Below are 23,138 nucleotides of genomic sequence, written 5' to 3'. Positions count from 1 at the left end.
GTGGGGGGGGGGGGGGGTGGGGGGGGGGGGGGGTGGGGGGGGGGGGGGGTGGGGGGGGGGGGGGGTGGGGGGGGGGGGGGGTGGGGGGGGGGGGGGGTGGGGGGGGGGGGGGGTGGGGGGGGGGGGGGGTGGGGGGGGGGGGGGGTGGGGGGGGGGGGGGGTGGGGGGGGGGGGGGGTGGGGGGGGGGGGGGGTGGGGGGGGGGGGGGGTGGGGGGGGGGGGGGGTGGGGGGGGGGGGGGGTGGGGGGGGGGGGGGGTGGGGGGGGGGGGGGGTGGGGGGGGGGGGGGGTGGGGGGGGGGGGGGGTGGGGGGGGGGGGGGGTGGGGGGGGGGGGGGGTGGGGGGGGGGGGGGGTGGGGGGGGGGGGGGGTGGGGGGGGGGGGGGGTGGGGGGGGGGGGGGGTGGGGGGGGGGGGGGGTGGGGGGGGGGGGGGGTGGGGGGGGGGGGGGGTGGGGGGGGGGGGGGGTGGGGGGGGGGGGGGGTGGGGGGGGGGGGGGGTGGGGGGGGGGGGGGGTGGGGGGGGGGGGGGGTGGGGGGGGGGGGGGGTGGGGGGGGGGGGGGGTGGGGGGGGGGGGGGGTGGGGGGGGGGGGGGGTGGGGGGGGGGGGGGGTGGGGGGGGGGGGGGGTGGGGGGGGGGGGGGGTGGGGGGGGGGGGGGGTGGGGGGGGGGGGGGGTGGGGGGGGGGGGGGGTGGGGGGGGGGGGGGGTGGGGGGGGGGGGGGGTGGGGGGGGGGGGGGGTGGGGGGGGGGGGGGGTGGGGGGGGGGGGGGGTGGGGGGGGGGGGGGGTGGGGGGGGGGGGGGGTGGGGGGGGGGGGGGGTGGGGGGGGGGGGGGGTGGGGGGGGGGGGGGGTGGGGGGGGGGGGGGGTGGGGGGGGGGGGGGGTGGGGGGGGGGGGGGGTGGGGGGGGGGGGGGGTGGGGGGGGGGGGGGGTGGGGGGGGGGGGGGGTGGGGGGGGGGGGGGGTGGGGGGGGGGGGGGGTGGGGGGGGGGGGGGGTGGGGGGGGGGGGGGGTGGGGGGGGGGGGGGGTGGGGGGGGGGGGGGGTGGGGGGGGGGGGGGGTGGGGGGGGGGGGGGGTGGGGGGGGGGGGGGGTGGGGGGGGGGGGGGGTGGGGGGGGGGGGGGGTGGGGGGGGGGGGGGGTGGGGGGGGGGGGGGGTGGGGGGGGGGGGGGGTGGGGGGGGGGGGGGGTGGGGGGGGGGGGGGGTGGGGGGGGGGGGGGGTGGGGGGGGGGGGGGGTGGGGGGGGGGGGGGGTGGGGGGGGGGGGGGGTGGGGGGGGGGGGGGGTGGGGGGGGGGGGGGGTGGGGGGGGGGGGGGGTGGGGGGGGGGGGGGGTGGGGGGGGGGGGGGGTGGGGGGGGGGGGGGGTGGGGGGGGGGGGGGGTGGGGGGGGGGGGGGGTGGGGGGGGGGGGGGGTGGGGGGGGGGGGGGGTGGGGGGGGGGGGGGGTGGGGGGGGGGGGGGGTGGGGGGGGGGGGGGGTGGGGGGGGGGGGGGGTGGGGGGGGGGGGGGGTGGGGGGGGGGGGGGGTGGGGGGGGGGGGGGGTGGGGGGGGGGGGGGGTGGGGGGGGGGGGGGGTGGGGGGGGGGGGGGGTGGGGGGGGGGGGGGGTGGGGGGGGGGGGGGGTGGGGGGGGGGGGGGGTGGGGGGGGGGGGGGGTGGGGGGGGGGGGGGGTGGGGGGGGGGGGGGGTGGGGGGGGGGGGGGGTGGGGGGGGGGGGGGGTGGGGGGGGGGGGGGGTGGGGGGGGGGGGGGGTGGGGGGGGGGGGGGGTGGGGGGGGGGGGGGGTGGGGGGGGGGGGGGGTGGGGGGGGGGGGGGGTGGGGGGGGGGGGGGGTGGGGGGGGGGGGGGGTGGGGGGGGGGGGGGGTGGGGGGGGGGGGGGGTGGGGGGGGGGGGGGGTGGGGGGGGGGGGGGGTGGGGGGGGGGGGGGGTGGGGGGGGGGGGGGGTGGGGGGGGGGGGGGGTGGGGGGGGGGGGGGGTGGGGGGGGGGGGGGGTGGGGGGGGGGGGGGGTGGGGGGGGGGGGGGGTGGGGGGGGGGGGGGGTGGGGGGGGGGGGGGGTGGGGGGGGGGGGGGGTGGGGGGGGGGGGGGGTGGGGGGGGGGGGGGGTGGGGGGGGGGGGGGGTGGGGGGGGGGGGGGGTGGGGGGGGGGGGGGGTGGGGGGGGGGGGGGGTGGGGGGGGGGGGGGGTGGGGGGGGGGGGGGGTGGGGGGGGGGGGGGGTGGGGGGGGGGGGGGGTGGGGGGGGGGGGGGGTGGGGGGGGGGGGGGGTGGGGGGGGGGGGGGGTGGGGGGGGGGGGGGGTGGGGGGGGGGGGGGGTGGGGGGGGGGGGGGGTGGGGGGGGGGGGGGGTGGGGGGGGGGGGGGGTGGGGGGGGGGGGGGGTGGGGGGGGGGGGGGGTGGGGGGGGGGGGGGGTGGGGGGGGGGGGGGGTGGGGGGGGGGGGGGGTGGGGGGGGGGGGGGGTGGGGGGGGGGGGGGGTGGGGGGGGGGGGGGGTGGGGGGGGGGGGGGGTGGGGGGGGGGGGGGGTGGGGGGGGGGGGGGGTGGGGGGGGGGGGGGGTGGGGGGGGGGGGGGGTGGGGGGGGGGGGGGGTGGGGGGGGGGGGGGGTGGGGGGGGGGGGGGGTGGGGGGGGGGGGGGGTGGGGGGGGGGGGGGGTGGGGGGGGGGGGGGGTGGGGGGGGGGGGGGGTGGGGGGGGGGGGGGGTGGGGGGGGGGGGGGGTGGGGGGGGGGGGGGGTGGGGGGGGGGGGGGGTGGGGGGGGGGGGGGGTGGGGGGGGGGGGGGGTGGGGGGGGGGGGGGGTGGGGGGGGGGGGGGGTGGGGGGGGGGGGGGGTGGGGGGGGGGGGGGGTGGGGGGGGGGGGGGGTGGGGGGGGGGGGGGGTGGGGGGGGGGGGGGGTGGGGGGGGGGGGGGGTGGGGGGGGGGGGGGGTGGGGGGGGGGGGGGGTGGGGGGGGGGGGGGGTGGGGGGGGGGGGGGGTGGGGGGGGGGGGGGGTGGGGGGGGGGGGGGGTGGGGGGGGGGGGGGGTGGGGGGGGGGGGGGGTGGGGGGGGGGGGGGGTGGGGGGGGGGGGGGGTGGGGGGGGGGGGGGGTGGGGGGGGGGGGGGGTGGGGGGGGGGGGGGGTGGGGGGGGGGGGGGGTGGGGGGGGGGGGGGGTGGGGGGGGGGGGGGGTGGGGGGGGGGGGGGGTGGGGGGGGGGGGGGGTGGGGGGGGGGGGGGGTGGGGGGGGGGGGGGGTGGGGGGGGGGGGGGGTGGGGGGGGGGGGGGGTGGGGGGGGGGGGGGGTGGGGGGGGGGGGGGGTGGGGGGGGGGGGGGGTGGGGGGGGGGGGGGGTGGGGGGGGGGGGGGGTGGGGGGGGGGGGGGGTGGGGGGGGGGGGGGGTGGGGGGGGGGGGGGGTGGGGGGGGGGGGGGGTGGGGGGGGGGGGGGGTGGGGGGGGGGGGGGGTGGGGGGGGGGGGGGGTGGGGGGGGGGGGGGGTGGGGGGGGGGGGGGGTGGGGGGGGGGGGGGGTGGGGGGGGGGGGGGGTGGGGGGGGGGGGGGGTGGGGGGGGGGGGGGGTGGGGGGGGGGGGGGGTGGGGGGGGGGGGGGGTGGGGGGGGGGGGGGGTGGGGGGGGGGGGGGGTGGGGGGGGGGGGGGGTGGGGGGGGGGGGGGGTGGGGGGGGGGGGGGGTGGGGGGGGGGGGGGGTGGGGGGGGGGGGGGGTGGGGGGGGGGGGGGGTGGGGGGGGGGGGGGGTGGGGGGGGGGGGGGGTGGGGGGGGGGGGGGGTGGGGGGGGGGGGGGGTGGGGGGGGGGGGGGGTGGGGGGGGGGGGGGGTGGGGGGGGGGGGGGGTGGGGGGGGGGGGGGGTGGGGGGGGGGGGGGGTGGGGGGGGGGGGGGGTGGGGGGGGGGGGGGGTGGGGGGGGGGGGGGGTGGGGGGGGGGGGGGGTGGGGGGGGGGGGGGGTGGGGGGGGGGGGGGGTGGGGGGGGGGGGGGGTGGGGGGGGGGGGGGGTGGGGGGGGGGGGGGGTGGGGGGGGGGGGGGGTGGGGGGGGGGGGGGGTGGGGGGGGGGGGGGGTGGGGGGGGGGGGGGGTGGGGGGGGGGGGGGGTGGGGGGGGGGGGGGGTGGGGGGGGGGGGGGGTGGGGGGGGGGGGGGGTGGGGGGGGGGGGGGGTGGGGGGGGGGGGGGGTGGGGGGGGGGGGGGGTGGGGGGGGGGGGGGGTGGGGGGGGGGGGGGGTGGGGGGGGGGGGGGGTGGGGGGGGGGGGGGGTGGGGGGGGGGGGGGGTGGGGGGGGGGGGGGGTGGGGGGGGGGGGGGGTGGGGGGGGGGGGGGGTGGGGGGGGGGGGGGGTGGGGGGGGGGGGGGGTGGGGGGGGGGGGGGGTGGGGGGGGGGGGGGGTGGGGGGGGGGGGGGGTGGGGGGGGGGGGGGGTGGGGGGGGGGGGGGGTGGGGGGGGGGGGGGGTGGGGGGGGGGGGGGGTGGGGGGGGGGGGGGGTGGGGGGGGGGGGGGGTGGGGGGGGGGGGGGGTGGGGGGGGGGGGGGGTGGGGGGGGGGGGGGGTGGGGGGGGGGGGGGGTGGGGGGGGGGGGGGGTGGGGGGGGGGGGGGGTGGGGGGGGGGGGGGGTGGGGGGGGGGGGGGGTGGGGGGGGGGGGGGGTGGGGGGGGGGGGGGGTGGGGGGGGGGGGGGGTGGGGGGGGGGGGGGGTGGGGGGGGGGGGGGGTGGGGGGGGGGGGGGGTGGGGGGGGGGGGGGGTGGGGGGGGGGGGGGGTGGGGGGGGGGGGGGGTGGGGGGGGGGGGGGGTGGGGGGGGGGGGGGGTGGGGGGGGGGGGGGGTGGGGGGGGGGGGGGGTGGGGGGGGGGGGGGGTGGGGGGGGGGGGGGGTGGGGGGGGGGGGGGGTGGGGGGGGGGGGGGGTGGGGGGGGGGGGGGGTGGGGGGGGGGGGGGGTGGGGGGGGGGGGGGGTGGGGGGGGGGGGGGGTGGGGGGGGGGGGGGGTGGGGGGGGGGGGGGGTGGGGGGGGGGGGGGGTGGGGGGGGGGGGGGGTGGGGGGGGGGGGGGGTGGGGGGGGGGGGGGGTGGGGGGGGGGGGGGGTGGGGGGGGGGGGGGGTGGGGGGGGGGGGGGGTGGGGGGGGGGGGGGGTGGGGGGGGGGGGGGGTGGGGGGGGGGGGGGGTGGGGGGGGGGGGGGGTGGGGGGGGGGGGGGGTGGGGGGGGGGGGGGGTGGGGGGGGGGGGGGGTGGGGGGGGGGGGGGGTGGGGGGGGGGGGGGGTGGGGGGGGGGGGGGGTGGGGGGGGGGGGGGGTGGGGGGGGGGGGGGGTGGGGGGGGGGGGGGGTGGGGGGGGGGGGGGGTGGGGGGGGGGGGGGGTGGGGGGGGGGGGGGGTGGGGGGGGGGGGGGGTGGGGGGGGGGGGGGGTGGGGGGGGGGGGGGGTGGGGGGGGGGGGGGGTGGGGGGGGGGGGGGGTGGGGGGGGGGGGGGGTGGGGGGGGGGGGGGGTGGGGGGGGGGGGGGGTGGGGGGGGGGGGGGGTGGGGGGGGGGGGGGGTGGGGGGGGGGGGGGGTGGGGGGGGGGGGGGGTGGGGGGGGGGGGGGGTGGGGGGGGGGGGGGGTGGGGGGGGGGGGGGGTGGGGGGGGGGGGGGGTGGGGGGGGGGGGGGGTGGGGGGGGGGGGGGGTGGGGGGGGGGGGGGGTGGGGGGGGGGGGGGGTGGGGGGGGGGGGGGGTGGGGGGGGGGGGGGGTGGGGGGGGGGGGGGGTGGGGGGGGGGGGGGGTGGGGGGGGGGGGGGGTGGGGGGGGGGGGGGGTGGGGGGGGGGGGGGGTGGGGGGGGGGGGGGGTGGGGGGGGGGGGGGGTGGGGGGGGGGGGGGGTGGGGGGGGGGGGGGGTGGGGGGGGGGGGGGGTGGGGGGGGGGGGGGGTGGGGGGGGGGGGGGGTGGGGGGGGGGGGGGGTGGGGGGGGGGGGGGGTGGGGGGGGGGGGGGGTGGGGGGGGGGGGGGGTGGGGGGGGGGGGGGGTGGGGGGGGGGGGGGGTGGGGGGGGGGGGGGGTGGGGGGGGGGGGGGGTGGGGGGGGGGGGGGGTGGGGGGGGGGGGGGGTGGGGGGGGGGGGGGGTGGGGGGGGGGGGGGGTGGGGGGGGGGGGGGGTGGGGGGGGGGGGGGGTGGGGGGGGGGGGGGGTGGGGGGGGGGGGGGGTGGGGGGGGGGGGGGGTGGGGGGGGGGGGGGGTGGGGGGGGGGGGGGGTGGGGGGGGGGGGGGGTGGGGGGGGGGGGGGGTGGGGGGGGGGGGGGGTGGGGGGGGGGGGGGGTGGGGGGGGGGGGGGGTGGGGGGGGGGGGGGGTGGGGGGGGGGGGGGGTGGGGGGGGGGGGGGGTGGGGGGGGGGGGGGGTGGGGGGGGGGGGGGGTGGGGGGGGGGGGGGGTGGGGGGGGGGGGGGGTGGGGGGGGGGGGGGGTGGGGGGGGGGGGGGGTGGGGGGGGGGGGGGGTGGGGGGGGGGGGGGGTGGGGGGGGGGGGGGGTGGGGGGGGGGGGGGGTGGGGGGGGGGGGGGGTGGGGGGGGGGGGGGGTGGGGGGGGGGGGGGGTGGGGGGGGGGGGGGGTGGGGGGGGGGGGGGGTGGGGGGGGGGGGGGGTGGGGGGGGGGGGGGGTGGGGGGGGGGGGGGGTGGGGGGGGGGGGGGGTGGGGGGGGGGGGGGGTGGGGGGGGGGGGGGGTGGGGGGGGGGGGGGGTGGGGGGGGGGGGGGGTGGGGGGGGGGGGGGGTGGGGGGGGGGGGGGGTGGGGGGGGGGGGGGGTGGGGGGGGGGGGGGGTGGGGGGGGGGGGGGGTGGGGGGGGGGGGGGGTGGGGGGGGGGGGGGGTGGGGGGGGGGGGGGGTGGGGGGGGGGGGGGGTGGGGGGGGGGGGGGGTGGGGGGGGGGGGGGGTGGGGGGGGGGGGGGGTGGGGGGGGGGGGGGGTGGGGGGGGGGGGGGGTGGGGGGGGGGGGGGGTGGGGGGGGGGGGGGGTGGGGGGGGGGGGGGGTGGGGGGGGGGGGGGGTGGGGGGGGGGGGGGGTGGGGGGGGGGGGGGGTGGGGGGGGGGGGGGGTGGGGGGGGGGGGGGGTGGGGGGGGGGGGGGGTGGGGGGGGGGGGGGGTGGGGGGGGGGGGGGGTGGGGGGGGGGGGGGGTGGGGGGGGGGGGGGGTGGGGGGGGGGGGGGGTGGGGGGGGGGGGGGGTGGGGGGGGGGGGGGGTGGGGGGGGGGGGGGGTGGGGGGGGGGGGGGGTGGGGGGGGGGGGGGGTGGGGGGGGGGGGGGGTGGGGGGGGGGGGGGGTGGGGGGGGGGGGGGGTGGGGGGGGGGGGGGGTGGGGGGGGGGGGGGGTGGGGGGGGGGGGGGGTGGGGGGGGGGGGGGGTGGGGGGGGGGGGGGGTGGGGGGGGGGGGGGGTGGGGGGGGGGGGGGGTGGGGGGGGGGGGGGGTGGGGGGGGGGGGGGGTGGGGGGGGGGGGGGGTGGGGGGGGGGGGGGGTGGGGGGGGGGGGGGGTGGGGGGGGGGGGGGGTGGGGGGGGGGGGGGGTGGGGGGGGGGGGGGGTGGGGGGGGGGGGGGGTGGGGGGGGGGGGGGGTGGGGGGGGGGGGGGGTGGGGGGGGGGGGGGGTGGGGGGGGGGGGGGGTGGGGGGGGGGGGGGGTGGGGGGGGGGGGGGGTGGGGGGGGGGGGGGGTGGGGGGGGGGGGGGGTGGGGGGGGGGGGGGGTGGGGGGGGGGGGGGGTGGGGGGGGGGGGGGGTGGGGGGGGGGGGGGGTGGGGGGGGGGGGGGGTGGGGGGGGGGGGGGGTGGGGGGGGGGGGGGGTGGGGGGGGGGGGGGGTGGGGGGGGGGGGGGGTGGGGGGGGGGGGGGGTGGGGGGGGGGGGGGGTGGGGGGGGGGGGGGGTGGGGGGGGGGGGGGGTGGGGGGGGGGGGGGGTGGGGGGGGGGGGGGGTGGGGGGGGGGGGGGGTGGGGGGGGGGGGGGGTGGGGGGGGGGGGGGGTGGGGGGGGGGGGGGGTGGGGGGGGGGGGGGGTGGGGGGGGGGGGGGGTGGGGGGGGGGGGGGGTGGGGGGGGGGGGGGGTGGGGGGGGGGGGGGGTGGGGGGGGGGGGGGGTGGGGGGGGGGGGGGGTGGGGGGGGGGGGGGGTGGGGGGGGGGGGGGGTGGGGGGGGGGGGGGGTGGGGGGGGGGGGGGGTGGGGGGGGGGGGGGGTGGGGGGGGGGGGGGGTGGGGGGGGGGGGGGGTGGGGGGGGGGGGGGGTGGGGGGGGGGGGGGGTGGGGGGGGGGGGGGGTGGGGGGGGGGGGGGGTGGGGGGGGGGGGGGGTGGGGGGGGGGGGGGGTGGGGGGGGGGGGGGGTGGGGGGGGGGGGGGGTGGGGGGGGGGGGGGGTGGGGGGGGGGGGGGGTGGGGGGGGGGGGGGGTGGGGGGGGGGGGGGGTGGGGGGGGGGGGGGGTGGGGGGGGGGGGGGGTGGGGGGGGGGGGGGGTGGGGGGGGGGGGGGGTGGGGGGGGGGGGGGGTGGGGGGGGGGGGGGGTGGGGGGGGGGGGGGGTGGGGGGGGGGGGGGGTGGGGGGGGGGGGGGGTGGGGGGGGGGGGGGGTGGGGGGGGGGGGGGGTGGGGGGGGGGGGGGGTGGGGGGGGGGGGGGGTGGGGGGGGGGGGGGGTGGGGGGGGGGGGGGGTGGGGGGGGGGGGGGGTGGGGGGGGGGGGGGGTGGGGGGGGGGGGGGGTGGGGGGGGGGGGGGGGGGGGGGGGGGGGGGGTGGGGGGGGGGAGGAGGGGGGGGGGAGGAGAGGGGTGGGGGGGGGGGGGGGTGGGGGGGGGGGGGGGTGGGGGGGGGAGGGGGGCGGGGGCGGGGGGGGGGGGGCGCGGGGGGCGTGGGGGGGGGGGGGGGGGGGGAGGGGGGGTGGGGGGGGAGGGGGGGGCGGGGGGGGCGGCAGAGCGGGGAATCAAACCCGGTTCCTCCAGATCAGAGTGCACCTGCTCTTAGCCACTACGCCACTGCTGCTCTTAAGAAGAATGCCTTATGACCTGAGGAGGCTGTAAACTATAGGACGTTTTGGAGTGCGTTATTCACAGGGCCGCTGTAAGTCAGAAGCAACTTGATAGCGAACACCTTCACACTCACAATCTAACACAACTAAACGGAGGCTATCGTGCTTTGGCCATGTTATGAAAAGGCAAGACTCACTGGAAACGACAATAATCCAAGGAAAAGTGGAAGGCAGTTGGAACAGAGGATGACCCGACATGAGAGGAACGGACTCCATAAAGGAAGCCACGTTCGCAAGACCTGAACAAGGCTGTTAACGGTGGGACATTTTGGAAGATGTTGATTTGTTAAGACCATCACAATTTGGAAGTAATTTGGTGGCACTACAAAAACAAACACAAAGCCGCATTCAGCCCAAAGCAGTGTGACAGAAGATGGCGTCCAACTCGCACTCCCGTTTGGGATTTTATATGACTCAAGGAAGCCAATGCAATTCTGGGCTGCACTAATAGGAGTATAGACTTTGAAGGAAACAACAACTGAATGGAAAACTCCTGGTGTCCTTTTACCGCTGTGCTATAGAGAGTGTCTTAACCTTCTGCATCTGTGTATGGTTCTCTAGTTGCACAGTGGCAGATAGGAAGGCGCTCCAAAGGGTGATCCCTACTGCACAGAGGATTATTGGCTGCCCTCTCCCCTCCTCGGAAGAACTCTATAATTCCCGAAGCCTAAAGAAAGCCCAAAATATTCGGAGAGACCCGTCTCATCCAGCACACTCCCTTTTTGAACTGTTACCATCCGGCAGACGATACAGGTCTATCAAAACTAGGACCAAGAGGCTTAGAGACAGCTTCTGCTCTAGAGCTGTGGCTATGCTGAACTCCGCGGCTTCGTGTTGATGTGTTTGGGGCTGTGCAGGGATGGGTGGAGGAAGGGGAAAGTGAGGATAGGGTATGAGTCTGGAATTGTGTGCATTGAGGAATGCTGCTGTAAATTTCGTTGTGCGTGCACAATGACAATAAAATGCTTGTGCTTAGTGTATAGATTGAGGGGCATAACGGTACCGCTCGATTCTGTACTGGTCAGACCTCACCTGGAATCCTTTGTCCAGTTCTGGGAAAAGGTATTGACAAGCTGGAACAGATCCAGAAGAGGGGCAACCAAAAGGGTAAAAGGTCTGGATTCCATGCCCTATAAGAAGCAACTCAAGGAGCCGGGTATGTTCAATCTGGAGAAGAGAAAGTTAAGGGCGACATGATAGCCGTATTGAAATATTTGAAGTGATATGTTGAAGAGGAAGCTGCTCCAGAGACTAGGACAGTGGTGGCGAACCTATGGCACGGGTGCCAGAGGTGGCACTCAGAGCCCGCTCTGTGGGCACGCGCAAACAGAGTGCCCCCCCCCCCCACACATCTAGGCTGGCCTGGACTGCTGGGCTCGATTATTAGCATTAAACCTAAGACCTAGTTTTGGGGAAGCAGTGTAGGTAACCCTGTTAAGCGCTGTAAAACCCCACTGATTTTCATGCGAAGAACTGAAGCGCGATCCTTTACCTGGGAGTAAGCTTGGTTGCTGGCAATGGGGCTTGCTTCTGAGTAAACCCTCCTAGGGTCGTGATTCACCCGTTGGAAGAGTAGCACAGTTGCTTCAAAGCAAAGCCACCAACTACCACCAAGCTTACTCCCGAGTAACGCACACCTCGGAGCCAACTGTTTTTTCTAAACGAAAACCTCAGTATTCAGGTTAAATTGCCGTGTTGGCACTTTGCGATAAATAAGTGGGTTTGGGGTTGCAATTTGGGCACTCGGTCTCGAAAAGGTTCGCCATCACTGGACTAGGACAAGGAGGAATGGATTCAGACCGTGAGAAAAGGGATTCCAACTAAACATTAGGAAGAACTTTCTGACTGCCAGGGCTGTTCGACAGTAGAATACGCTATCTTGGAGGGCGATGGAGTCTCCTCCTTTGGAGGTTTCTAGAGGCTGGGTGGCCATTATGTCAGGAGTGTTTTGAGTGTGTATTCCTACATGGCAGGAGGTTGGACTGGATGGCCCCTCTCGCCTTGGGGGCAAAATGATAATTGTCCTCGGCTGACGTCAAGAGGTCGGTCCCCATCCTTAATATGGCAGTAGGCCCTTTTCGAACGTTGAGGGCACAAGGCACCATCGCAAAATCAACAACTATCATTATACGTGCCTTCTCTGCTGCAGCCCCGACTTTACGGAACTGAAGGACAGGAAGTTTAAGAGCTCGTGTATCTAATCTGGAGGAACCGGGTTTGATTCCCTGCCCTGCCGCCTGAGCTGTGGAGGCTTATCTGGGGAATTCAGATTGGCCTGGGCACTCCCACACACGCCAGCTGGGTGACCTTGGGCTGGTCACAGCTTCTCGGAGCTCTCTCAGCCCCACCTACCTCACAGGGTGTTTGTTGTGAGGGGGGGAAGGGCAAGGAGATTGTCAGCCCCTTTGAGTCTCCTGCAGGAGAGAAAGGGGGGATATAAATCCAAACTCCTCCTCCTCCTCCTCCTCCTCCAACTAAGCAAACCTTAAGTGTTCAAGAGGGCTTTTCTACGCACAAAACTGCACTGTACTCAGGCCCAGATTAAGATCTTTAGAGACCCTAAGCACTGAAAAGATGTTGGTGCCCCCACAAACAGCATATGTAATTCAAAATAAAAACAACAGACCATGACTTGTACGAAACAAATCATTCCAACGCTTTCTTGCCTTGAAGATTCACAGCACCTTACCATATACCCGTGGTGGCGAACCAATTGGCCATGCTGGCAGGGGCTGATGGGAATTGTAGTCCACAAACATCTGGAGTGCCATAGGTTCGCCACCACTGCATATGCCAACGGAAGATGCAAAATAGCACCGAGTGTTGCTGACTTAGAATTTGATTCATACTACGAAAAGTTTTCTCCCGCAGTTTTTATTTGCAAAGTCTCTGGCCCCTTCCGCACACGCAAAATAATGCGTTTTCAAACCACTTTCACAACTGTTTGCAAGTGGATTTTGCTATTCCGCACAGCTTCAAAGAGCACTGAAAGCAGTTGGAAAGTGCATTATTCTGCATGTGCGGAAGGAGCCTCTGATCATATCCTCAAAATAAATCTGACGCAACAAACCCGCTTCACTACGTAACAGAAATAAAAAGGAAATAAAACCTCGATGGAGCTCACTTTACTGGAGGCCGTAAGCACGTGCGTATTTTCCTTAATGGTTAACCCAGGGCTGACTGTACTACATGATTCACAAAGTTGCTGGGAAAAATTATTAGGGAGCGTGGTCTATTCTACTGCATCTCGCTTGCTGAGAACTAGAACCCTTCTCTGAAACGTTGCCTCATTCAGTGTGTCATGTTAATACAAAGGCTTTGCCTCAGTTCCGTTTTTAGACTTCTGGCTGCTTCTACAACCCTATTGCATAGTTTAAAGAACGTCCTGTCCCTCAACTGCATTGACTCTGTGTCATCTGCCGTGTGTCCCAATGACTATAAATAAAATACATGTTTATATACCTACAAACATAAAATGGCTGCCCTGCGAGGTGTGGGGAATGGCAAAATATTCAAGGCTTATAAGCCAAGTGGATAGAGAGTTCTCTACCCTAATCACCGCAGCCAAGAAAACGTGCTCCCCCCTGTATTTTTCTCTCCCATTTGAACGGGGCCACTTGGCACACTACCTGTATTGCTTAATAAACCCTGCTCAAAGGAGAGCCATAATGCTCGTCAGGTTTAATGTTATGCCTTCTGCCTTGTTACATGGCAGATTTAATAAGCAAGAAAAGGCTAAAAGATTGTGCCCATGTAACGATGGCTCAGTTGAATCTCTGGCCCACCAATTACTACACTGTTTCAGATTCAAGGAAATCAGATCCAAGTATGTGAATCTCACTCGCTTACATTTACCCGATCTCCCCGATTTAATCAGATTACACTACTTGTTGGACAACCCTGATCCTTCTCTCTGTATGATAGTGGCAGACTTTCTCCTGGAAATTACTAAATGCCAGTAGATTTCCTTCGTCCTAACATGTATATCCTGTATTGTATATGCTTTTTAATCTGTTTTTATTATTGCTGTATTGCTGTCTATGCCAATAAAGGCTTGCTTTAACATAAGCCAAGTGATCTCTTTAGACCAGTGGCTCCCAACCATTTTTCACTTCCATACCCGTTGGCAACCCATTTCCCTAAAATTGTACCCCCATATTAGCAATCCTATTATGTAATTTTTCTACAAACCCCCAAACGCTCTGGCACAGTAGTCTGCAACCTGCGGCTCTCCAGATGGTCATGGACTACAATTCCCAACAGCCCTGGCAGGGGCTGATGGGATTTGTAGTCCATGAACGTCTGGAGAGCCGCGGGTTGCAAGACCCCTGCCGGCACGACCACCCTTTTTAACGCGGCAGAGCAAAGCCACCGATGTTTCCGTACCGCAGGGAAGCGAAACTCTGGGGGAAGGACGAAACGAGCACCAGGAAACACATTCGTGGCGTCACACCAAAGTTCACCGTTGCGTACTGCTAGTTTTCTCTCGCGTGTCAAGGTAAGGAGCAGGTGGCTGCAGTGGATTTGTGATAAGGTCTCAAAATAAAAACAATGCGTCCCGCAGGAGATGGTTGAATGGAGGGAGAGAACGCCATGGACTTAGCAGACCAGGTGCTCGGGAGCAGCAGCAGCAGAAGGCCATTGCTTTCACCTCCTGCACGTGAGCTCCCAAAGGCACCTGGTGGGCCACTGCGAGTAGCAGAGTGCTGGACTAGATGGACTCTGGTCTGATCCAGCTGGCTTGTTCTTATGTTCTTATGACTAAGACGGGCCCTGAGCATTTTTTTGTGGCTCTGCAGATCAGCCCCCACCTTTTAGAGCCAGACTTATTTTTTCCCAGCCTTCGACGTCCCAAAGTGCTACTACCTTTTTGCCCAATCCCCCCCCCTCATTCTGCTACTGCTTCAAAAAAATCTCCATCTGATTGATATTTCAGCTGGTTATGAACAGCGAACGGTTATAAAATGACTTCAACCCACCCTTTGTTCTTCCGCTGAGAGAAGCTACAATAAAAGGAGCCCCGAAAATTCTAGGCACCACAATGGGATACCTGGGCACCGTGGCAACAGGCTTGCCAATTTCCAGGCAGGGACTGGAGATATCCTGAAATCACACCTCAACGCCAGACGGCAGAGTGGATCAATTCCTCTGCAGAAAACGGCGGCTTTGGAAAGTCGACAGTAGGGCTACCTGATGAGGTCTCCCCCCTGCCCCAAATGTAGAAGCAAGCCCCATCAAGCTGCTTTGGGACTAATTGCTTAACATCTGTAGGGCTACACAGCTGCCCATCTTTCAATGGGATCCAACTGACCCTTTGCTAGCTCTGTTAAGAGCATAGTGGCTATTCTAGTCCCCATAGGGTTACTTACCCCTTTTGGAAAATTCCTAGTGGTTTGGGGGCGGAGCTTAGGGAAGGCGGGGCTTGGGGAGGGACTTTAGCCAGATATAATGCCCAAGAATCCACCCTCCAGAGGATCTCTGTCATCTGGAGATCTGTTTTAATTCCAGGAGATCTCTGGGCCCCAACTAGGGTCTAGCAACCCACCCAGATCAGAAAAAGAAGAGTTTGGATTTACACCCCGCCTTTCTCTCCTGTAAGCAGACTCGAGGGGGCTCACAAGTTCCTTTTCCCTTCCTCTCCCCACAACAGACCCCTTGTGAGGCAGGTGGGGCTGAGAGAGTTTGGGGAGAGCCGTGATTGGCCCAAGGTCACCCCAGCAGGCTTCATGTGCAGGAGCGGGGAAACAAATCCAGTTTATTAGAGGCCGCCACTCGTGTGGAGGAGCGGGGAATCGAACCGGGTTCTCCAGATTGGAGTCCACCTGCTCTCAGCCATGACACCACGCTCAACAGACTGCAATCCCGTCCTGCCACGGAACAGGTCGCTTGCAGCTGCTGGGTCCCCCCAGTCAGTGACAGGCAAGGGCTGCAAGATCCAAGATGGGAAACTCCTGGGCATTTGGGAACCACGCCTGGGTAGTGGGGAGGCCTCAGCGCGGGGGGGGGGGGGGGTCCCACGCCAAAGCCTCCCCCCTCCCCAAAAGCCTCCTTTTCCCCGGGGAGAGGATCTCTGCAGTTTGGAGCGGAGCTGCAATTCCAAGCGGCGCCCAGGTGGTCTCACCTGGACTCCGGCGGCAGCCTCTCCTTCTGCAAAACCCAACACACCTGTTTCCCCAAAGGCCCCCACAAACGTGAGCCTCAAGCCCCAACGCAAGAAGGGATCTGCCCCCATGCCCTGGCTGGACCCGAGGGGGCCTTGCTCTCGAGTAAACCTGCAGTCAAGGGGTTCCTGAAAAGTGGTTTTTTCTCCTGCCAGACGGTTTCCCTGTTGCAAAAGCAAAGGCAGGAATGGAGCCCAGCCGGTCTTGTGTAACCAGAAACCCGGAGAAGAACCCAGAGGGGCCCCTTTTTCGGGGGGGGGGAGTTGCTTTTGGGGGGGGGGATCTGGAGTTCTTTTGTCCGCCGAGCCTTTGTAACATGGGGGAGAAGAGGAGGAGGCGGGGAAGAGGCGAGCTGGGCGCAGAAGGCCCCGTTTGAATGAATGGGCGCTGCGCAAAAATTGCGCACGGGAGGCGCGGGGGGGTGGGGGGAGATCCCTTGCGCAAAAGCTCCCATTGGGGCACCGGGTGGCGGTGGGGGGGTGGGGGCTGCCCCCTTCCGATGCATTTGGCAGCAGCCTTCCCCCTCTGCGCCCCCCCTCCCCAAATCCTGACCCCCCCCTCCCCCGCGTCCAGGTCCTGCATTGCGCGCGATCCTAAACCGAGCGCGATCCCAAACGGTGCGCGGCTTCTCCGCCCGCCGACACGTGTCTACTCGACCCGTTACTCACCCGCGATCCGTGTCTTGGGCTGGCCCATGGCCGAGACGGCAGCTTGGGGGAGGGGGCGTGTGCCAATCCGCGCGGGGGGGCGGGGTGTGTGTGTGTGTGTCTCCTTTTGCTTCTTCCTCGGCGACCCCTTCCCTCTCGGAAAGGCGTGTCTGCTGCACGTCAGAACGCGACACGCTGCGAGGGGGGGGGGGAAATCGGGGGTGGGGGGAGGAAGGCTCTTTGGGGGGGGGGGTGTTTGGAAAGACCCGGAGCGGAAGCGCGTGGCTTTTGCGCCCCCTCTGCAAGAAAACAGATGGGCTGGGGGAGCAAAGGGGACCCCCCCCCCACCCAAATGCCCTTTTGTGAGCGCGGGTCCCTCCCTGCCTCCCTGCACTGCGCGCACAGTCTCCAAGGGCTGCCCCAGGCGCGCTCCTCGCAGCCCAGCCGACCCCGCCGGGGAGGGGCGGAGGAGGCCTGCCGGGGGGTGGGGGTGGGGGGAGGATCGGGGCCGTCAGGGGGAGAAGGGAAAGGGAAACACGTCCGCCCGCCCCGGGCTCCTCGGGAAAGACGTGCGGGGAGAAGAGAGGGTGGGGGGGAGCTCATCCGCCCTCGCCCAGGAAGTGAAAAGGCGCCCAAAGGGGAGGCCAGAGAGAGAAAGTGAAAACTGACCCGGATCCACACCGCCTTGCTCCCGAGGAGCCGCCTTCCGGCCGGGCCCCCGCTGCGTGCAAGCGGCCGCTTGGCGCTCGGGCACGTCTGAATGCGCGCGGGCCCCGCGCTCGACACGCGGGCACGCTCGGCCCCGGCCCCGCCCGGGAAACAGTCCCCCTCTGCCCCCTCCCCCGATTGCAAACTTCGCTTATGGGCGAGCTGTGCCCCTGCAGACGCGTGCGGACTACGATTCCCATCAGCCCCGGCGAGCGCGGCCCACTGGCGAGGATGATGGGAATTGTAGTCTGGAGACATCTGGAGGGGGGAATAGGTTGGAGACCCCTGATTTGCATGGTGTGAGCTTTGCAGACCAGCAGGATTTGTCAGATACCACAAGGGATGGAGACACACACACACACACACACCGGTTTTGTTTTGTTTTGTTGCGATTTTAAATTTACTTTATTACAGAAGAAGAAGAAGAAGAAGAAGAAGAAGAAGAAGAAGAAGAAGAAGAAGAAGAAGAAGTAGTTTGGATTTATATCCCCCCTTTCTCTCCTGCAGGAGGCTCAAGGGGGCTGACAATCTCCTTGCCCTTCCCCCCTCACAACAAACACCCTGGGAGGTGGGTGGGGCTGAGAGAGCTCTGAAGAACTGTGACTAGCCCAAGGTCACCCAGCTGGCGTGTGTGGGAGTGCACAGGCTAATCTGAATTCCCCAGAGAAGCCTCCACAACTCAGGCGGCAGAGCTGGGAATCAAACCCGGTTCCTCCAGATTAGATACACGAGCTCTTAACCTCCTACGCCATTACAGTTGTATACATACTCATTTACATTCAACATAAATGACTACTGGTATTCTGTGCCTGCTAATTTTGCTTAGGAACTGAAGATTTATGTTTCACTGTGTATTTTTTCCTAACTAGTAGTATTATTTATCCCGTGCTAGATTTGGAAAGCTATAACACTTTACCATCAGCCCACTGCTTAATAGGTCGGGAAACAGTTCTTTTAGAAACCAACCTAAGACCCCTGATAACCAAACCCAAGCAAGTGCAGAGGACTTCTAAAAAGATGTTGCAGTCTCATTATCAGGTGTCACTTTTTATATGAACTGTAAAAAAGTAAGCACTTGTGGATTGTAGCTTTTGGCGATCACTTTTGGACTTTATATTGATAAGAGCTGGAATTACAAACATAACTCATGGGAACAACTTGTATGTGTATATATTTGATGCATTCTAGTTTTTTAAATTGATAAATGTTTTACTGTAATTTACAATGCCAATAAAGGCTTTAAGAAGAGTTTGGAAGAAGAGTTTGGATTTATATCCCCCCCTTTCTCTCCTGCAGGAGACTCAATGGGGCTTACAATCTCCTTGCCCTTCCCCCCTCACAACAAACACCCTGTGAGGTAGGGGGGGCTGAGAGAGCTCCGAGAAGCTGTGACTAGCCCAAGGTCACCCAGCTGGTGTGTGTGGGAGTGCCCAGGCTAATCTGAATTCCCCAGATAAGCCTCCACAGCTCAGGCGGCAGAGCTGGGGATCAAACCCGGTTCCTCCAGATCAGAGTGCACCTGCTCTTAGCCACTACGCCACTGCTGCTCCTTTATTCAAAATAAATCGTAACCAGTTTACAAACTCATCATACGTTAAACAATTTTCCGTTTTCCATCTTAACCTAGTTTTAAAGAGCTTCCGCGCTTACATGCCAACTTCTCCACAACCTTTGTTGCTTTATTCTATTAATTATCATTATTTTGTACCTCTATTATTTCTTATACTTCTTAAATTATATCCAAGATCACATATTTTTGTTTTGACTTGTCTTCAATATATTTCATCCATGATAACCATAAATTCTTGAATTTTCCATTATTCTCCAATTTTCCATATCTTGAAAGTCTTGCTATCTTAACTAAATCCATAACTTTGTGTCTCCGCTCTGTTATCGAAGGAATTGTCTGTTGACTCCAATATCTGGCTAACATAATCCTAGCCGCCGCTGATAAATATTGAAATAATGTTTTATTTTCATTGATTTGCCTGTCGTCACACATTCCTAATAAGTATATTTCAGGAATACATTTCATATTTACCTTTAAGATTTTCTGAATTCCGAAATTCAGAGACCCCCCCGGTTCTGACATCCCAGTTTGTAGGGATTTGTTTATATTTGTGTATTACATTTCTACCCTGCCAATTTCCCAAGGGGACTCCAGGAGGCTTACATATATGGAATGAAGAAGAAGAAGAGTTTGGATTTATATCCCCCTTTCTCTCCTGCAGGAGACTCAAAGGGGCTGACAATCTCCTTGCCCTTCCCCCCTCACAACAAACACCCTGTGAGGTAGGTGGGGCTGAGAGAGCTCTGAGAAGCTGTGACTAGCCCAAGGTCACCCAGCTGGCGTGTGTGGGAGTGTACAGGCTAATCTGAATTCCCCAGATAAGCCTCCACAGCTCAGGCGGCAGAGCTGGGAATCAAACCCGGTTCCTCCAGATTAGATACACGAGCTCTTAACCTCCTACGCCACTGCTGCCTCCTCCATATAAAGACGCACACTAGAACAGGAGTGTCCCATTGTGGCCCTTCAGATGTTCATGCACTACGATTCCCATCAGCCCCTGCCAGCATGGGCAATCGACAGAGCTGATGGGAATTGCAGTCCGTGAACATCTGGAGGGATGGAATTGCAGTCCATGAACATCTCCATAGGTTGGAGACTGCTGGTTTACAGGATGTGAGCTTTGCGGAGTCCAAACTCCCTTTTTCAGATACCAGCAGGAATGGCAACCCCCCCCCCCCCTAGTTCTGACACCCCAGTTAGAAGAAATGACCTCTACATAAACACACACACTAGATCAGGGGTGTCCAACTCTGGCACTCCAGCCCTTTGGGCAATGGGAATCGTAGTCCATGAACATCTGGAGGGCCAGAGGCCTGACTTATAGGTTTGCCAGCCCTAAGTTTGGAAATGCAGTTATCCCTTCCACATTGCTGGTGTTACGGGTACACCACCTCCCCATCTGCAAATCTGCATAAAATCTTTCAGCCAGTACCAAAGAAGTCTGATTTTTTCCCTTTCATTTTAACTTTTTAAAAAAGCAATTGTGTATATTTATGGTACTGAAAAGTTAAAATACGTTGATATTAAACACTACTGCGTACATATATTTTTATGCATTTCTGGAAATCTACATAAAATCTTTTTACCTTTTCTTCATACCAGAGAAATCTGACTTTTTCCCCTTTTGTTTTAACTTTTAAAATGAAATTGTGTATATTGATGCTATTGAAAGATTAAAATATGTTGGCATCAGTGGTGGGATCCAAAAATTTTAGAAACAGGTTCCCATGGTGGTTGGATTCAAACTGTGCCGTAGCACCAATGGGGCTGGGCGGGGCATGACGGGGGCGTGGCTGGGCATTCCAGGGGCGGGGCATTCCTGGGCGGGGCTGTGGCAAGGACGCAGCCGCTGTGCCGGTCCTTGGGTGGGAAACGAATGCACGCAGGCGCAGGCTGCCACACACGCCGGTGCACCTCCTGCTAGACTGCTTCAAGTTCTGCACGCTACTGCTGAGAGGAGGGGCGGAACTAAGGCAAAAATCACATGGCAAAATCACCCATTAGTAACCCCCTCTCGGCACACACAAATAATTAGTAACCTACTCTCGGGAACCTGTGAGAACCTGCTGGATCCCACCTCTGGTTGGCATTACACAATGCCTTTATATATTATGCATTTCTGAGTTTCTAAAGTTTTTCTGAGTCATGTGTCGTCTGCGGCTTCTGCAAAACTCCCCCCCCCCCCCAATTCCCATTTAATTTCTTAGGCTGACCCGCGATATATCAAAACCACAACGGGGAAAGTTGCAATGGGGAAGGGATAACTGTACCTGAAGATTTTGGAGTGTGGCGCGGGGTGGGTGGGTCATGGAATAGAATCACAGGAAGGGACTATACACAAGGACGCATTGAGGTTTTTGTTGGCCCTGGGCAGCAAAAAAAAGGGAGAAAATAAATAAATTTTGAGTTTTTGTTTTCCTTCCTAATTCCTGTACATTTTTTTTTGCTAATCGTGTTTTTGTAGGCCCTAAAGTTCCCATAATCTCTGTGCCTAAAATGCCTAAAGCCGGGGCCCAAAGGGGCCATCTACTCTGAGCCCTTGCTCAATGCAGGATCAACCTAGAACAATGACAGCAAATCTACACTGCATGTGTCCAAAATGATACAACACGACGTTTTGGGTGACACGCCAATGCCAATACCCGACAGTGGCTGTTCTCCCTATTTGAATCTGAGTCTTTTTTTGAAATAATTTGACTTTTCTTAGTATAATACATACTACTACATATGATCGGATGCCTTTTTTCAGAATAAATGAATATGTTAAAAAAATGTTTCCCTTTTTGTTCAGGGTGGGGGGCAGAGGTGAGATCCAGCAGGTTCTCACAGGTTCCCGAGAGTAGGTTACTCATTATTTGTGTGTGCCGAGAGGGGGTTACTAATGGGTGATTTTGCCATGTGATTTTTGCCTTAGTTACGCCCCTCCTCTCAGCAGTAGCGCGCAGAACTTGAAGCAGTCTAGCAGGAGGTGCACCGGCGTGTGTGGCAGCCTGCGCCTGCGTGCATTCGTTTCCCACCCAAGGACCTGTGCAGCGGCTGCGTCCTTGCCACAGCCCTGCCCAGGAATGCCCCGCCCCCGGAATGCCCGCCCCCGCCCCTGGAATGCTCCACCCAGCCCCATTGGTGCTACGGCACAGTTTGAATCCCACCACCATGGGAACCTGTTACTAAAATTTTTGGATCCCACCACTGGTGGGGTGTGTGTGTGTGTGTGTGTGTGTGTGTGTGTGTGTGTGTGTGTGTGTGTGTGTGTGTGTGTGTGTGTGTGTGTGTGTGTGTGTGTGTGACACACCAGCAGAATCAAGTCAGGCATTTTCCGAATTTTGGACAATCCAAACAAACATAGAGGTTTCGGCATCGCTGGCCGCCCTAGAGCATCTCAGACAAGTGTTTGTCCAGCTGCTGCTTAAAACCGATGGGGAAAGAAGATCTGGGCGGGGGGAGTTGTGAAATTTTGTGCTGTGGTGTTCAGAGTGCGTAGCGGGCTAAAGAACCAACACATGGGTCATGTTGACACTTAAATGTAAATTAAACCCAGCGGTATTTTAATCTACCTCATTTTAGGCAGCTTTTGTAACTTTTATCTATGTCCCCTATTTTTAACCCAAGAGTTTATTTTGCACTTTGTAAGATTTATGTACTTTCTATTGGTCCTGGATTACCATAAACCTGAATCTGAAGGTTGGAAGGGGGCGGGGCTCTGCCGGGCACAGTACCATAGAGATCACCCTCCAAAGATTAGATTTATTCGATGTCTAAACTGCTCTCCCTGCCAAACGGGCTCAGAGCCATGAACGAAAGATCAAATTGTACAATTAAAACCTGTGGCTGGCATCTGATGTGGGCGAAACCAGAGGTGGGATCCAGCGGGTTCTCACCCGTTCCTGAGAGTGGGTTACTAATTATTTGTGTGTGCCGAGAGGGGGTTACTAACTGGGTCCGCTTTTCCGTTAGAAATTCCATTAGGTCCAAAAATCATCAAGTCCTGTTGTTTCCTACGTGGCTGGTTAGCGAAGGTAGAAAACGGGATCATTCTCCCTGTTGGGCTGTTTCAAAAACATGTTTTAGAAATATGGTAAAGTTCCTTGTTTCAGGAAAGTCTCCTTCTTTTGATTTCTAGAAACAAAATTAAGTATTTGAAAGTATTAAGTATTCGGCAGGCAGTCAATTAGAGGAGAAGTCGTTGTTTCTGTTGGCAGTAGACGATAGGACTTGCTATAATGAGTTTAAATTATGGACAGAAAGATACCAGCTGGAAATTAGGAACTTTTTTTTTACAGTAAGAGTTTTTTACAGTAACAGAGACATTATTAATGCCCCGCCCCTGGAATGCCTGGCCACACCCCCGTCATGCCACGCCCAGCCCCATTGGCGCTACGCCACTGTTTGAATCCCACCACCATGGGAACCTGTTACTAAAATTTTTGGATCCCACCACTGGGCGAAACATCAGGAGAAAATACTACTGGAACTCGGCCATACAGCCTGGAAGCCCCACAACACCCTAGTGGTTCTGGCCATGAAAGCCTTCGACAATACAATGAATTGTTTGTTTTTCAGGGGTTCCAACAGAAAGATACGGGAAGCTTGACGGGGAGTTAGGACACAAGGGAGTGCCCAGGCTATTCCCATGAATACGGACTGGTCACTGTGATGGGGGCAGGCAGTGTAAGAAATGGTCTGTTGATGAAATCACCTTAGAGTGACATAATGGAGGTTAGCTAGCTTCATCGTCCAGCCAGGAACACCTGAGAGCCAGGGGAAATGTTCAGTGGCCCACTGTCTTTGAGGCCAAGCTTTACACAAAAGATGGATCCCAAAATTCGGCATCTGTTTTTTTTTGGGGGGGGGGGGGACAGCGTCTTATGCCAGTCTTTGGCCCCTATGCCTTTGTGGGGGCCCTTAGCAGGAGGATGGGGCCAACTGCTTCTACTGGGATGTCACTTCTTGGAAGAGATGCTATCACACTAGGGCTCATTCCGCACATGCAGAATAATGCACTTTCAAACTGCTTTCAATGCTCTTTGAAGCTGTGCGGAATGGCAAAATCTACTTGCAAACAGTTGTGATAGTGGTTTGAAAATGTAT

General features: G+C 66.5%; 1 protein-coding gene across 2 annotated transcripts in view; it reads right to left on the bottom strand.

The window, feature by feature from the left end:
* The window catches only part of TASOR2 (transcription activation suppressor family member 2), a 74,356-nt gene extending 58,003 nt beyond the window's left edge, over window positions 1–16,353 (bottom strand). Inside the window, exons 1-2 of one of the 2 annotated variants that reach the window (XM_048500632.1) lie at window positions 15,794–16,353; window positions 9,997–10,131 (exon numbers count right to left, since the gene is read on the bottom strand). The gene's annotated coding sequence lies outside the window, so the exon portion shown is untranslated. The remainder of the gene's footprint in view (window positions 1–9,996; window positions 10,132–15,793) is intronic. The other variant, XM_048500631.1, reaches the window with a different exon arrangement.
* Window positions 16,354–23,138: the final 6,785 nt, after the last annotated feature.

Source organism: Sphaerodactylus townsendi, linkage group LG06 (assembly GCF_021028975.2).
Source record: "Sphaerodactylus townsendi isolate TG3544 linkage group LG06, MPM_Stown_v2.3, whole genome shotgun sequence".
Taxonomy (NCBI): domain Eukaryota; kingdom Metazoa; phylum Chordata; class Lepidosauria; order Squamata; family Sphaerodactylidae; genus Sphaerodactylus; species Sphaerodactylus townsendi.
This window is presented reverse-complemented; position numbering and strand designations above follow the sequence as displayed.